Below are 12,141 nucleotides of genomic sequence, written 5' to 3'. Positions count from 1 at the left end.
CGATTGGAATTGAACCTGACTCTCTGGCACTGTGATTAATATGAAGTATTTTTATCTTAAACTTTTATTTGGAAACACAAACCTAATATTGATTCCCTTCTTTGCTTGGAGGTCAGTTTTAAAATTGGGTTTACAATCAGCCCAGAAGTTCAAATAAACTACACACCTCTCATGCATCATTGCCATATCTGTTCTATTTTCGACTTCTTTATTCTTCCACTGAGAGACCATCATCTATTTCCTTCTCACACCCCACCGTGTTGCTTATTCTGCAAACAACAGAAAGGAATTTTCCAAATTTTCTACTCTTTTGTATTGGAGTGTGTGTTTGTTGACCAACAATATTAGTAGTCCAGTCGCCCAGCAAGACAACACTAGGAGATGAAAGGGAAAGTTGTTAAAATTACATTTGCAAATGGAGGAAGAGAGGAAAAAATAATCATTAGCTCCAATTTTTCCCTTCAATGGGCTTGCTGGTTAAATGTGGAAGGTACACTGATCTTTATTGCACTGCCAGCGCCTTTGACATGATGAATAAATAAATAAAAATCCTTTTAAGACTCTTTTGTGCTTTATAATCTTCTTGTCATTCCAGTTTTATTGATTTAATTACATGTCTGAGTGATCACTGATTAAAGTCTCTTTGTCAACGTTGTAGGCTTCCTTTACAATTAGCTCTTCTATTTAATAAAAAGATAATTTAATATAATATTTCCATCAGGATCATTGTTCAAATTGAAAGCAGAACCTGATCAGTAGGTTATCTATAAGCTGTACGGTTGTCTTAAAATAAACATTTATAGATTTAAAGTCTCATGTTCAAATGGCAAAATGATTACAGAATTACTCCAAAGAGCTTTAATGCAGCACAGGAATATAAGACGAATGTTGCTTGAAATGTCAGCAGAATTGCGGGATCTATGCAAAGATTGGAGGAGGAGTAATTTTATGCCTCATTTCTAATCATTCCATCTGTATTTGTCAAAACCATCAAAGCTGACATATGCAATGACAAACTGCACTTTTTTTTATTATTCTTCATTCAGGCATTTTTCTCCTCCTTGCTCACCTCTACCCTCTCCTCACCGTAATGGAACATTGTTAACTGATACGTGATTCCTACTCCCCTTACTGAAACACTGCTCCACTGCCACCCAGTAAAAAAATTGCATAAACTTATGGTGGCAGATTCCGTGGAAAAGTTATTAAATGGGTCCTTTGCATCAGTCTTTACAAAGGAAGCATAATGTAAAGATTGCATGCAAAGTGGGGAGAGGTAATTGGCAAACAAGATTATCATTCTTCAAAGTTAGGAAGTGACAAGTCCCAGAGGTAATGCGCTCTTGGTCTCTGATACAAACAAAGATAGAAATTGCAGTATCATTGGTCTCGATCTTTGGATGTTGGAAAAGTGGTGGAGGACTGTGGAGTTGCTGATGATAAACTGCTGTTCAACAAAATGACATATGAGGTTGGAAGTTTGCGGATGACACTAAAATTGGTGGCCTAGTGGACAGTGAAGAGGGTTATCTAAGATTGCAAAGAGATCTTGATCAATTAGAGCAGTGGAGGAGTGGCAGATGGAGTTTAATTTGGATTGTATTTTGGTATAATGAACAAACAAACATATACCATTAATGATAAGGCACCCAGATTGACAGGGTTGTTAAGAAGGTATATAGTGTTTTGGCCTTTATTAATAGAGGGATTGAGTTCCGGAACCAGGAGGTTATGCTGCAGCTGTACAAAGCTCTGGTACGGCCACACTTGGAGTATTGTGTACAGTTCTGGTCACCGCATTATAAGAAGGATGTGGAAGCTTTGGAAAGGGTGCAGAGGAGATTTACTAGGATGTTGCCTGGTATGGAAGGAATGTCTTACAAGGAAAGGCTGAGGGCCTTGAGGCTGTTCTTGTTAGACAGAAGAAGATTGAGAGGTGACTTAATAGAGACATACAAGATAATCAGACGGTTAGATAGGGTGGACAGGGAGAGCCTTTTTCTAAGTATGGGGAGGGAAAACACGAGGGGACGCAACTTTAAATTGAGGGGTGATAGATATAGGACAGATGTCAGAGATTCTTTACTCAGAGAGTAGTAAAGGTATGGAATGCTTTGCCTGCAATGGTAGTAGATTCGCCAAGTTTAAGTGCATATAAGTTGACATCGGACAGGCATATGGACCTACATGGAATAGTGTAGGTGGGATGGGCTTCAGGTTAGTATGACAGGGCGGCGCAACATCAAGGGAGGAAGGGCCTGTACTGTACTGTAATGTTCTTTGTTCTATGTTCTATATTCTATGTTCTTCTAGGTCAGAGAGATCTTGGGGTTCAGTGCATAATTCTTTGAAACTTGTGTCACATGTAGACAGGCTGGTTAAGAAGGCATTTAGCACATTTGCCTTCATTGCTCAGACCTTTGAGTATAGGAATTGAGATGTTGAAGTTGTACAGGATGCTGGTGAGGCCTCTTCTGGAGTACTGTGTGTAGCTCTAGTTATCCTTAGGGTGTAGGTTTGCTCACTGAGCTGTAGGTTTGATATCCAGACGTTTCATTACCTGGCGAGGTAACATCATCAGTGGTGACCTCCAAGTGAAGTGAAGCTGTTGTCTCCTGCTTTCTAGTTATCCTGTTATAGGAAGGATATTGTTTAACTGGAGATCATTCAGAAGCGATATATCTGGATGTTGTGGGAATGGAAGGTTTGAGTTAAAAAAAAATAGGCTGGCTGGGCTGGGACTTTTTTATTGGAGCATAGGAGGTTGAGGGGTGACCTTACAGTGGTTTATAAAATCATGGATAGTGATAGATAAGGTGAATGGCAAAGGTCTTTTCCTTAATGTGGGAGAGTTCAAAGCTGGGGCATATTTTTAAGCTGAGAGGAGAAAGATTTAAAAAGGACATGAGGGGTAACTTTTTTTACGCAGAGAGTGGTTCATGTGTGGAATTAACTTCCAGAGGAATGGGTAGATGTGGGTACAGTTATAACATTCAAAAGATATTTGCATAAGTTCATGAATATGAATTGAGTGAGGGATATGGGCCAAACACAAATAGGTGAGACTTAGTTGCCCAAAGAGTCTGTTTCCATGCTGTATGACTCTATGATTCTAAAAGAAAGGAGAATAAAACAAGACACTAAGAGCTCAGTCAGCCTAATACTGTTGTAGGGCAAGTTATTGAAGAACGTATCAGGCACAATGAAAAGTTTAATTTGCAAAGACACTGGTTAAACAGACAGAGCCAACATTGATTCTTAAAAGCAAAATGTAGGTAACTAAATCATTGTTTAAATCATTTAAACATTTAACTCACAAACGTAGGCTTTTATTTCCACGTTTGTCTGCCTATGAAGCTTGCATTGAATATTAATGACCCAAGGCTGTTCGAACAATGGAATAAACCCATGCTCTTAATGAAGGAAATTACACTACAAAAACATATTTAAACACTTAATGGCAGAGAATCTTATTGAAGCTTGTGCAGTACATGTTCTGTGTAAGCATATGGAAAGCATTTGGCAAAATGGAGGTGCATAAAGGAGATGTAAGGCCATGTGGATAGAAAATTGGCTGAGTGACTGGAAGCAAATGGTGATGGTGGAAGGATGTTTTTTTAAAATGCAAGATGGTTTTCAGTGGTGTTCCTCAAAGAGATTGGATAGTGTCAAAGCTTTGTACATATAGTTTTTTTTCTAAAGAAAAAATATAAAGTCATTTGCCTCATGGCAAAAAAAAAGCTGTCTCAGAAAGGTCAACAAAACACAGTCAAGGTGGTGTGGATCTTTCTGCAAGTCCATCTAAATCGCTTCACCTGTGACTGTAAGTATTATGTTGGGAAGGTTTATGCAGTATTTTGTAGTGTAATTTACTTCATTAAGAATATTGGGTTTATTCCATTGTTAGAATTGCCTTGGGTTATTAATCTCCAGACAGAGGAAAATGGTAATAAAAGCCTACATTTGTGAGTGTGAAACCTGGCCTCATGATTGTTTTTGTAGAAACATTGAGAAGAGGAGCAGGAATAGACCACTTAACCCTTCGAGCCTGCTCTGACATTTAATATGATCACGGCTTATCATCCGATTCAATACTCTGTTGCTGCTTTCTCTCTTGACCCCTATTGACTGCTTTAGTGCTAAACCTTTCCTGAAAACATTCAATGTTTTGTACTCAACCTGCTTTCTGTGGCAAAGAATTCCAAACTCTCACCACTTCCCTGGTGAAGAAATTTTTCCTCATTTCAGTCTAAAATGGCCTACCCTGTATCATAGAGTCATAGAGATGTACAGCATGGAAACAGACCCTTTGGTCCAACCCGTCCATGCCGACCAGATATCCCAATCCAATCTAGTCCCACTTGCCAGCACCCGGCCCATATCCCTCCAAACCCTTCCTATTCATATACCCATCCAAATGCCTCTTAAACATTGCAATTGTACCAGCCTCCACCACATCCTCTAGCAGCTCATTCCATACACGTAACATTCTCTGCATGAAAAAGTTGCCCCTTAGGACTCTTTTATATCTTTCCCCTCTCACCCTAAACCTATGCCCTCTAGCTAAGGACTCCCCGACCCCAGGGAAAAGACTTTGCCTATTTACCATATCCATGCCCCTCATCATTTTGTAAACCTCGATAAGGTTCCGAGGCTCAGCCTCCGAGGCTCCAGGGAAAACAGCCCCAGCCTGTTCACCCTCTCCCTATAGTTCAAATTCTCCAACCCTGGCAACATCCTTGTAAATCTTTTCTGAACCCTTTCAAGTTTCACAACATCTTTCCGATAGGAAGGAGACCAGAATTGCATGCAATATTCCAACAATGGCCTAACCAATGTCCTATACAGCCGCAACATGACCTCGTAACCCCTGTACTCAATACTCCGACCAATAAAGGAAAGCATACCAAATGCCTTCTTCACTATCCTATCTATCTGTGACTCCACTTTCAACGAGCTATGACCCTATTTACTGCAGTCTGCAAACATCAGGAACATGTTCCTGTCTAGTCCTGTTAAAATTTCATTGGTTTCTCTGAGATCTGTCCTCATTCTTGTAAACACCAGTGAATATAGTCCTAAGCAATTGAGTATCTCTACATACATCAGTCAAGCCATCCCAAGAATTAGTCTGGTGGTCAGTTTAGCTGTTGTTTTGTCTCCTTATCAAAAATGAAATTTACAGAATTGTAGAATTTAGATGAAAGATAGTTTTCCCAAGTTGCATTACACTCTGTGCTTCATTTGAAAGAGAATAAGGCACAATGAGGGAGGGAAAGAGCAAGACTTGCAGTTCTGTTCCTTCTGAGCTTTCTTTCACTCTCTGCTCTATTAAGAAAGTTATAGAAATATGGTTCATTCATCAATTCCTGTGTCCAGCTCCATTGTCTGCCCAGGCTGAATAATCTTTAGACAACCTTTCACCTCCCAAAATAGAGTTAAGTGTCTTGATGCTGTTATGATGACCAAGTAGATCCCTGAAGTACTGTAGGTATTGTCAGCTGTTAAATCCAAAATATGTTTTTTGAAAGAAGCTGACTCTAAATGTAAATTCTTTCCATGTTGCAACCATAGAATGTGGCAACTGTGGAGTGTCAAGGGAACCTCAAATGGACAAAGAAATACAATAGTAACAGATAATTCTCTTCCTTTTTTATGAAAGGGTTGACTATTACCTCCTCTCAGTAGAAAGACATATTTTGCAGATTTTTTTTTCTGATTTGGCCCAATAGGAATATGTAAGTAAAAACATTGAAAATTGATTTCACACCAGTCTGTATGTTCATGGCCTAATGTCCTAATGTGTGGGCTCATTAATGATCAGGGTCACAATTCTGAGAACAGCTATTTAAATGCCTCTACACTGCAAGTAAAAGAAGGAAACTCTCTCTCTCTCTCTCTCACTGAGTGCTCAAAGCCAAATCAGGACAAAAGAGTTTCAGTCAATCTGAAGAGCAAAGAATCTTGAAACTGTTAACGACTAATGCCAGTGACATCCAATGCAACAGTTACAACATTCAACTCTCCACCACTCTTCATGAACAAGTCACAGAATAATCTGTATATCTTTATTCTATATTTTTGGACTCGCCTTTTTTTGTTAATCTGTAAGTTTGTGTGCCCTGTGTTACTATTTCTTGTCATATTTAGCAATTAATAAACTCATCCCTTTCATCAATTCATGAAAGCTTGCTTATATTGGTTTCATTCCTTTGCATCTGGGATAATGTATCCAGAAAGATAAGGCATACTTTTAAAATTAACCTTGTTGTGACCAACTGGGAGTTTAATGATTTGAGGTAGCTCAGCTGGCTGGATGGTCAGTTTGTGATGCACTGTGATGCCAACAGTGTAGGTTCTGAAATACCTCCACAGAAGCTGATATCCCATCACCAAGTCACCCTTTAGTTACAATGGAGAGTTCTTGACACTTATCCAGCTCCCTTAGAGCCAGCTGTCAGTGAACAGAATCCCTGTCATTCCTGTTTATATATGACAGCCAGGGCTCCCTGATTGGAGCAGATTAACAGCCCCAACCAGGGAACTCATATTCTATGAGGTCCACCTGGCTGACCTCATTACGATCACTACTGGTTCAATTCCCACACTGGCTGTGGTTACCATGAAGGAACCTCATTCTCAACCTCTCCCCTCCAGTTAAACTCACCACTAGTCATCTCTCTCTCTCTCTTTTTATTGTGAAATCAACCCATACCCTCTCTGGCATCTTGGCAAGCTGGGGAGCCCGGTTTGGAGACTGCTTTTAACTTGAGTGACCTAGTTGTCTGGTTTTGCTGCCTTTGTCTGAAATGGTCCTTCCATGGATCTCCTATGCTTGCCTCAATCTGTTGTCAGATGATCACAGTAGCCATATTCAGGTCAACATTTATCCTTTTTTAGAAACCTCTACAGTCTTTGAATATCCCAGCAATTAAAAAATAAATTGGATTTTATTTATTCAAAGGACACATACATAATCGGTAATTTATTACTGTTGGCAAGCTGCCTTTTTGAACTGATGTACCTCATTGGTGCAGACAAAGTAGTAGTTGGAAGAGAGTTCACGGTTTTGACAGTGAGGGAGTGGCAATATGCTTTCGCCTAAGGGTGGTATGTCCCTTAGATGGGAATTTGTGCTGTTACATATATCTGCTTCACCTGCCAGACAAGGTTGAATATCCAGGCTTACTTGTTATTAGAACACCCATTGACTATGTGCACACTCAGAGCTTAGGGCACACAGTTTTAAGATTTGATCAAGAGATGCAGGGACTGGAGACAGGAAGAACTTCTTGACAGAGGGATTTGTAACGACATGAAATTTTCTGCCACTGGACAGGCAAGAGTCGAGATAGTTTATAGTTTCATAAGGAAATGGGTACTTGAGCCCAATGGGCTCATCGGGGATTAAAGTGGGTGAATGGGACAGACTAAAGAGAGTTGATGTTGACTTAATGAGCAAAATTACCTCCATCTGTGCTGCAATGATGTTTAATGCCAGGCTTGCCTGCGTCCTGAAAGTGAACAATTTTCGTTGAAAGCATAAGATGTAAAACCCCGCTTTAAATCCCAAATTTGGAGGTTTGAATTCTTCCCGTGGCTTCAAGCAAGCTGTTTTTAAACCTTCCTCCTTTATTAGTTTTAAAGTTGTTAGATTGACAGCACGTAGACAGCCAGACCCTGGGGATGTAACAAGGAAAAGGAGTCTTCTCTCTCAGTTTCCCGCTGTGATGTCCCTTGAGCTCAGTCAGTTGCTGCTGTCAGGATCAGTAATTGTGAGTGAGTTTTCCATGGAGTGGTGGCAGAGCCCTGACATTGACGAAGGGTTGGCTTTGGGATTCTCGCCACTCTGACAACATCGCCTTGCCTGTCGCAGCCAGAAGGTTTTTGTACCTCGTCTCTGCCCTCTTCACAATTCTGAAAAGATCCAGCTGATCAGGCAACTGAACTGTGTGACAACCCTCTACTTTCATCAGGGTCAGAGCTGAAGACTAAGAAGGGAATAATAGCATTGCTTGATTTCTATTCAGTTAAGGTTGGGAGAGAAAAGTAAAACAATCTTTTTGTTTTACCCTGTGAAAGAAGTGTCGAAAGAACTTAAGATTTTATTATGCACTTTAAGACGTCCTAAAGCACTTTACAGACATGAAGTAATTTATGAAGTGTACTCACTGTTGTAATATAAGGAACCCAGGATGCAATTGACATACAGAACGTTCCCAGAAATAACAATGAACAAAATGATCAGACCATGTGCTTTCAGACTTACGTGCTAGGAGGGAAATCACACCAGATCTCAGAGATCTCAGATTCATCTCAGTGGGACCTCACCACATTTGGGTGGCATGGTGGCTCAGTGGTTAGCATTGCTGCCTCACAAAACCTGAGGCCTGGGTTTGATTCCAGCCTTGGGTGAGTGTCTGTGTGGAGTTTGCATGTTCTCCCCATGTCTGTGTGGGTTTCCCCTGGGTGCTTCGGTTTCCTCCCACAGTCTAAAGATGTGAAGGTTAGGTGAATTGGTCATGCTAAATTAACCATAGTGTTCAAGGATGTGCAGATTAGGTGCCTAACTCAGGGAAATGTAAAGTAATAGAGTAGGGGAATGGTTCTGGGTGGGATACTCTTCGGAAGTTCAGTTTGGAACTGTTGGACTAAATGGCCTGGTTATACACTGTAGGGGTTCTATGAAGATTCAGTATTGGGCCTCATATATTGTCAAACATTGCCTGCCTTTTAAAGGCGTCAGCTGGGCACCAAGTATTAACTCCCAGCTTCCACAGGGATGAATAAGGTTGCTACATCAACTCTAGCCCTCAGTTAACTTTGTTTTACTGTGTTTCTCTTATGGGTTCTTAAAGTCTTGTTACAAGTTTAAGTCAGGCTTCATAGTAACTGTTAAATGATATTTATTATTGTACAGTACACAATGGTGAGGTTATAGGGCATTGTACTCTAGCTGTAACTCTGAGCAAAACTCTAACATGTGATGACTGAAATCATAGTGACTTTTCAGCCTACCTCAGAGGCTCATCTACATGCTCCTTGAAATATGTGAATGCAAAACTCCCCAGACTCTGGCTGCACGTCTACATAGGAGTTTTAAAAGGAAGGGGGTGGGTTAGAATTAGAAATTAAACTTATAAAGTTGAATGTTGATGAAATTTATTTATTAGTAATAAATTGTAGTTCTTGTGAAAAACAGAAATCTGGTCAGTGTTTTTTGTTAACTTCAGTCCATCAAGCAAATAAACTGTGGAATTTTTATAGTTTGATTAAATCTTTAACATTTGCAATGACCCTGGGAATAATGGAGCTCAAGAATTAATTAATGTTTCCAAGTTTGCATTAACAACACAAGAGACATCTCTAGATTTTGCAGCGAGGGGAAATAACCTCTTAAATCATACAATCCTTACAGTGTCGAAACAGGTCACTTGATCCACCCTCTGAAGAGCATCCCACCCAGATCCACCCCTATATCCCTGCATTTCCCACGGCTAATCCACCTAACCTGCACAAGTTTGGACTGTGGGAGGAAACCCAAGCAGGCACAGGGAGAATGTGCAAACTCCAAATAGATGGTCACTCGAGGCTGGAATTGACCTGGGTCCCTGGCAGCAATGCTAACTACTAACCCAGCCCATCTGCCCTGTCAAATCCTCGAAGAAACATTTTTTCTCTATGAGGTTACCTCTCATTCTTCTAAATTCCGGAGAATATGCACTCAATCGCTCCTCATTGGACAGCCCTGTCATTCCTGGAAGCAATCTAATGTTGCATCTCCTAAGGCAAGTGAGCTAAAACTGTTCCATTGTAACTATATAGGCAAGGGTTGTAACATTTATCAAAGGGGATCATTGTGAAATATATTGATCAGAACTATGGATTAGAGCAGGAACATTCAATCGCTTCCCTTGACTCCATTTGCTTTCACTTGTACCTACCATCTTCCCATGAAACTCTAATCCCACTCTCACTTTTAAACCGATATCCCCCCCCACACACATATAGATAGACACAAACAAAATAGCACTAATGTTTTGGGAGGATGGTCATGTCACACTAGTCCATTTGATTCTCTGAGATGTTCCTCTAACTTCCTGAGACCAAATGTCCATCAATCACTTTTCTCCAGCTTCTTTCAGTTCATCACACGAGGCACAGGGTGATTGGTGCAATAATTCCAAAATCTTTTAGTCACCTTTTAACAATAATGTGGAGGTACCAGTGTTGGACTTGGGTGGACAAAGTCAGAAGTCACATGACACCAAGTTTTAGTTCAACAGGTTTCTTTGAAATCACAAGCTTTTGGAGCTCTGCTGCTATGTCACATGAAGACAGGCTTCACCTGATAAAGGATTAGAGCTCCAAAAGCTTATGATTTCAAATAACCTGTTGGGCTATAATCTGGTGTCATGTGACTTCTGATCCTTTCACAACAACAGCTGACAGCAACTAGTGGGAGAAAATAACAGCCTTTTTTCAATCTTTGATTCCTTCCACTGTAGAGAGGTAGCAAGACAGCATCTGGTACTCTGCTGTCTGTTTGGCTTTGTATCAGTCCTGAACACCAGCTGTTCAGCTGCCCAGTATCCAAAGAGCTATCATTCGCTTGATGACCTCTGCCATCTACAACTGGTCACAATGACAAAAATTAATAAGTGATCTGCGGCTGGTGGAATCTCACTCTGCACACAGACCTGGTGATGTGCTATTTTATCTTTCCCCATAATCTTGTTTTCTTCTGCGTGGATCTCTAATGTCATTGATTGCCCTCTGGACCTGAACATCAATGCCATGGTCAGCGTGGAGACTCAGTGCAGCTGCATGCATGCACAGTGTAAGAGTGCATCACTCACCTCCCTTCCCCAGTACTGGCAAGGCAGTAGTGTTAATGCAACTCATAATGGGTTCCAGTAGCTTGTTTTAAAAAGTGCAGTAATCCATTCCACATTTCTTGGTTTCAAAACAGTCTGTTTTCCCACTTCAATGGTCAGCTAGACAAACAGCTGGTTTTCAAAGTAAAGAGACGCTGAGACCAGAAGTTCAATTCTTGCACCAGTTGAATGACTTCTTAATCTATCCCCCCACCTGGCCCATAGTGACCCTAAAGTAACCCACCACCCTCTCTCTCTCTAATGAGAGAGTAATTCTAAGGTCCAGTGGGACAACAGCATCTTTGCATTTTTTCTTACTTTATCTTCTCAACTTTCCCCTCGCCTGAGGTGTGGTGACCCTCAGGTGGAACTACCACCCGTCACCTCTCTGAAATGAGAGAACAGCCTGGTCAGGTAAGGTGATGGTGACTTTAGTTTTTCTCCATTTCAGTCCACACCCACAATGGAAGCTCCAGAAGAATGAAAAGATGCAGTCCTTACAGCACGGAGTCATGAAAAGTGATGCTGATTCTGAAGATTATAAATGTTTGAAATTCCCCACCATAGACGGACTTTGAGTACATTTAAGACTGAGACTGATGTGTTTTTAAGTATGAAGGACATCAAGAGACAATGCAAAAGTGTTTGAAAGTAGAGTTGAATAGAAGATCAGTCATGTAAATAAGTAAATTAGCAGCAGGAGTAAGCCATTCAGACTCTCAAGCCTGCTCTGCCATTTGGGAAGGTCATGGCTGATCTAATTACTTTATCTCATTGCCTACCACTGATGACCTTTCACCCCTTTGGCTTATCAAGAATCTCTCGATGTCTGCTTTAAAAACATTCACAGACTTTGCTTCTACCAACCTTTGAAGATGAGGGAGCCAAAGATGCTTGTGGAAGAAACAAAAATCCTTCTTCTCTCTGTTTTGAATGGGTGGCCCGTTAATTTGAAACAGTGACTCTTTGTTGTTGATTCTCTCATACGAGGATGTATTCTTTGTTCACCTTGTCAATAACTCTAAGGATCCTTTTTTAGTTCATTAGTGGATGTCATTGGCTGGGTCATCACTTATTGCCCATCCCTAGTTGCCTCTTGAGAAGGTGGTGGTGAGAAGGAATGGCGATATATTTCCAAGTCAGGATAGTGAATGGTTTGGAGGAGAACTTCCAGATGGTGGTATTCCTGTGTATGCTGCTGGTGTCCTTTGAGATGGAAGTGGTCATGGGTTTGGATGATGCAGTCTAAGGATCTTTTGTGAAT

Source organism: Chiloscyllium punctatum, chromosome 26, assembly GCF_047496795.1.
Source record: "Chiloscyllium punctatum isolate Juve2018m chromosome 26, sChiPun1.3, whole genome shotgun sequence".
NCBI lineage: Eukaryota > Metazoa > Chordata > Chondrichthyes > Orectolobiformes > Hemiscylliidae > Chiloscyllium > Chiloscyllium punctatum.
This window is presented reverse-complemented; position numbering follows the sequence as displayed.